Source organism: Loxodonta africana, chromosome 6 (assembly GCF_030014295.1).
Source record: "Loxodonta africana isolate mLoxAfr1 chromosome 6, mLoxAfr1.hap2, whole genome shotgun sequence".
NCBI lineage: Eukaryota > Metazoa > Chordata > Mammalia > Proboscidea > Elephantidae > Loxodonta > Loxodonta africana.
In genome coordinates this window covers 113703388-113708504 of record NC_087347.1, presented here as the reverse complement: position 1 = coordinate 113708504, position 5117 = coordinate 113703388, and the positions used below count along the sequence as shown (strand labels likewise).

The window sequence follows — 5117 nt, the reverse complement described above, 5'->3', positions numbered from 1 at the left end:
TTTTCCTTTTCACCAGTCATTGCCTGGTCTTATAAAGGAGATTTTTATTCCTCACAATTCCAGGGCCCCTAGAAAATCAGGAGTACCCTGGAGGCTGCTCTCTGGGTGAGAGGCAGCAAGTGCAGGAGATGTCTACACTTCTAGGGTGCTGTGGATGGTGGGACAGGGTTCAGGGTCAGGGGCGGGGGCAGGCATTTTGGAAGGTGGAATGTTTAATCGCTGGTACTATTTTCTTGTTATTGAGTCCCTGGGTGGTGCAAATGGTTAAGCACTCAACTACTAGCTGAAAGGTTGTGGTTTGAGCCTACCTAGAGGCACTGTGGAAGACAGGCCTGGTGATCTGCTTCTGAAAGGTCTCAGTCTTGAAAACCCTATGGAGCAGTTTAACACACGGTGTTGCCACGAGTCAGAATCGACTCAACAACAACGAACAACAATTAACAACAGCAACCTACTCAGCGGCATCACTAGGGTTGGTGTCACCCAGTTGGGTAACTCATGGTATCACCCCCACCCACACGCTAATTACCACAGTATTATAGCTAAAGCGCCAGGAAATTTGACAAAGTCAGTGACTGTAAGAGCACCAGCAAAAACGAAAGCAAGAGTACTCCTGATTTGGAGCATCGTTGTGTTTGGGTATTAATGACAGAGCACGTTAGAAAGTTCACAAAGTAAATTAGAATAGAGTTTTAGCCTTTCAGGTATACCGATACATGTAAGCTGGGCTCACAAAAAATGTTTTTGTTGTTATAACTAACTACAGGAATATTTTTATAAAAAACAATAAATTTCTGCTGAAACATTGCACAAAAATTTTATGGATAGTCATTTTGGTGTAGCCTCCTCTGACAGCGTAACCTGGTGCAATCCACACTCTTCATACCCCTCTAGTGATGCCACTGACAACACTATATTCTTGTTATTACTGTCTTTCTTCCTTCATCAGTGTATTTCATGTTTGGTCTACCTCATCAGTTTGGCCTGGATTCCAGCTTTCCCGTGCTGTTTCATCCTTCAAGTTATGACTTGTGCTCCCTGTTGGATGCTTTTCACACTTTTTATCAAGGCCGCATTTCTCTTTTTAGACAAGAGCCAGGTCTTTAAGAGGTATCTCCTAGTACAGGACCACTGGTTGGATATTTCTCATCTTGATGACCGCCATGACAAATAATAGGGGCCCTGTAATAGCTAATACCACCACTCGTCTGTCAGTGTGTCATACTGTGGTGGCTTTTGTGTTGCTGTGAACTGGAAGCTATGCCTCCGGTATTTCAAATACCAGCAGGGTCAGCCATGGTGGCCAGGTTTCAGCGGAGCTTCCAAACTAAGACAGACAAGAAAGAAGGACCTGGCCGTCTACTTCTGAAAAAAATACTGGCCAGTGAAAACCTTATGAATAGCAGCAATACAGTAAAGGATCGGTGGAAGAGAAGAAGACCCTCAACAAGATGGATTGACACAGTGGCTGTAAACAGAGCAACAATTTTGAGGATGGTGCAGGACCGGGCAGTGTTTTGTTTTGTTGAACATAGAGTCACTGTGAGTAGGAACCAAATTGATGGCACCTAACAACAATGGCTAATAACCACTGAGTTTCCTTGACTCTCGCTTCATTCTAGTCTCAGTCTGTTTTGGCTGTCACATCTCAAAATTCTCCCTGATGTCCTGTGGGTCATTAGGTTTCAGTGATTTCTAGCCTCAGCTAACTGGAAGGGTCTGTATGTCTGACCTCACAGAGTGGGGAAGGAAGGAATAAATTCTAGGCCAAGTGCTGCGGGGAGGCCACCCCACCATGAACCTCAGATCATTTCTATGGTTTTCTTCAGTTCTCTTTGAAGATTTGTGCCCCCTTCTCCCAAAGATGTGGAATAAGGTATTCTCCCTGCATTACCCCATATGGTGGCCACTAACCACATGTGGCTGTATAAATATATATTAACTAACATTAAAGAAAATTAAAAGTTCAGTTCCTCAGGTGTACTGGCCATCTTTCAAGTGCTCAGTCACCACATGTGGCAAATAAAAGTCTTCCGTATTATACAGCATAGAGGAAGTTTTATTGGGCAGCACTGCCTAAGCCGTGATGAAGACCTAGACGAAACCCTGGGGCTGGTGGCTTGCATTAACCACAGCTCAACTCAGAAGAAAAGCCTTTTTTAAGCATTTAAATCTTTTACCTAATTCCAGCTCATTAGGTGTTGGCTGCATTTTCAGATATATTGTCTCATTTTATCCCAGCAGCACACCTGGAAGGTAGGTAGAACTGATAGATATACTTAAGGAAACTAAGGTTTCCTTAATAAAGACATTCTATCAAAGCCAAGGTCATGCTGCTTATTAGTGGCAGAATTTGGTTCAAGTGCCAATCTCTTGGTGTCTAGCCTTTCAGTTGATCCATACTGCTTCCTTTTGGCCAGTCTTGTCCTGCTGATGTCATTGATGTTTTACAAAGGCGTCTAATCCTCTTCCTGCCTATTAGGAAGAAACTAGAATTTATAATTTAGCACAAAACTATAGATTCAAATGTAATACAAAGCAGTATCTTAATACTCATGCTGTTTCCTTGGCAGGCTGAATCTAAGCAATGATTTAAAATCCCCTTCCCCAAAAGCTCTTCCCCACCGCCTTCAATATTGCTTGAAATTTCTGTGTTACAGGGTCATGGGGTTAAAGAATTACAGTTTAGAGACTCACATGGGACAATCTAGTGTCCAAAGAAATTCTCCTGGCAAAGTGTCTATTGTTTGAGAGGCCCCAGACCCTGAAGTGTTATAGCTCTGGAGACACTTATTAATGGAAGTCTCCTCTCATTTTGAGATATTCTTTTGACTCCATCAAGGTATTTTCTACTTAACTTTCGGGAAATGAAACCACAGCTTGGTTTCATTCTAGCATCCATCCTTCCAACTACAGGAGAAACTGAGAGTTACTCCACTAGAGCCAGCCCCTCTCCCAGCCCCAGTAAGACTGTCTGGGATGAGTGTGGGCCCTCCAAGTCGGATCCCTTTTGAGGTTTTTTTTATTTTTTCCTCAGAGTGGGTCGCAGCAGATATACTTATCTTTTCTGCCTCAGTTTAGGATATGTATATGCACATCTATCCACACATTTTCCGAAGACAAACATTAATCATTAATGATTATACAGTTTAAATGTATAAAGTTGTTGTTGTTAGTTGCCATCGATTTGATTCCGACTCATGACCACCCCATGTGTGCAGAGTAGAACTGCTCCATAGGATTTTCAGGCAGACTGCCAGGCCAGTCTTCCAAGAGAATTTCCCTAACTGCCCCATAATTTGCAAGATCCTCTCTGCTTACAAACACCTGCATAAAGTGTGAGATTTCAATTTACAAAGGCCTGATTAAGTTCTTAGATGAAGTTCCATCTTCCTTCCAAGTCTCTGTGTGTCTACATACTGGGGGCGTATGAAGGGGATTGTTTTTTCCATATATATATATATATATATATACACACTTAAATATTTAATACATGTATTGAAATATATATACAATTAAATATACATATACATATTTAATAAAAATGGGCTCATATTCCCTTCTGCAACTTGCTTTTTTCATTTAATAAAGGGTTGGCAGTTCGAATCTACCAGGTGCTCCTTGGAAACTCTATGGGGCAGTTCTACTCTGTCCTATAGGGTCGCTATGAGTCGGAATCGACTCGACGGCGCTGCGTTTTTTTTTTAACATACTTTGGACATTTTGTTTTTATTATTATGTAATTCTTCTTAATGATTGTGTGTCATTCAATCATACGCCCAGATCCAGTTGCCATCAAGTTGGCTCCAACTCATGGTGACCCCACATGCATCAGAATAAACTGCTTCAAAGGTTTTTTTTTTTTTTCAATAAATTTGTGTGTCATCTTTGTTCAAGGGCCATGCTAATCTTCTCTGTCTCGTTCTAATTTTAGTATATGTGCTGCCAAAGCAAGCACATCTCATGGCTTTCAATGGCTGATTTTTCAGAAGTAGATCACCTGGCCTTTCTTCTGAGGCATATCTGGGTAGACTTGAACCTCCAACCTTTCAGTTAGCAGTCAAATGCAGTAACGATTGGCATTACCCAGGGGCTCAACCATATGAGTGTGCCATAATTGGTTTTACCAATCCTCTATCAAATTGATATTTAGGTTATTCCCACCCCCCATTAGAAACAATGCAATAAACATTTTTGTGTGTATTTCTAGAGGATAAATTTTTGGAAGAGCTGGTCTTGGGTTAAAAGGTCTGAACATTTTACATTTTGATAAACTACTAAACGGCTTTTCAATAAGGTTGTACCAATTTATTCTTTTATCAATGCTGGTAGCATTCTCATTTTAAGTGAAATACAAACCTTAAACCAAACGGATTAAGCTCTTACTTTACAATTATAGACTTCAGTCTGTTGGTGGAAAATAATTATTTGGGCATTAAAAGCTTCCTGGTGCCCCTAAAATTCCAGTAGTCCTTACTTTCCTCCATTCATTTATTCAGTCATGCAACAAATATTTACTGAGTATCTATCATGGTAAGAAGGTCCCAGGGTGGTACAAACAATTTGCATTAGACTCTTACCCTAAACGTTGGTGGTTCAAATTTACCCGGTGACACTACAGAAGAAAGGCCTGGCAATCTGCTTTAGCAAAGATTACAGCCAAGAATACCCTATGGAACAGCTCTACCCTGTAACACATGGGTCGCCATGACTTGGAATTGACTCAATGGCAGCAGGTTTGTTTTTTGGTTTTACCGTGGTAAGTGCTAGTGATATTGCAATGATCAAAACAGACAAAAGTCCCTGCCTCCCATGGAACTTATGTTCTAGGGGGCCAGGCAGCTGGTGCACTGAACAGTTTGATACAATTTATTCCTTCTTGATACTGAGCCTCAATCAAATAAAGTGTTATGGTTTAGAGACAATAATTACCCAGTGCTTCAGAGAGATAAAGCCTATCTCCTTGGCTTGAGATTGAAAAAGAGAATTTTACATCCCATCTCAGGTCATAGAAGAGATGTGTATTGTTCATGTGGAGTTGTGGCAGGCTGCACAGGTATCCTGGTGAAGGGGAAAACAAGCTTTGTGAGGCTGAACGTGGCTGCCCTCGTGCTTTC

General features: G+C 41.3%; 1 non-coding gene across 1 annotated transcript; it reads right to left on the bottom strand.

The window, feature by feature from the left end:
* Window positions 1–3848: 3848 nt before the first annotated feature.
* LOC111749503 (U6 spliceosomal RNA) lies at window positions 3849–3958 on the bottom strand. The gene has a single exon (XR_002784635.1). It is a non-coding gene; the product is annotated as a U6 spliceosomal RNA (small nuclear RNA).
* Between the last annotated feature and the right edge of the window lie 1159 nt (window positions 3959–5117).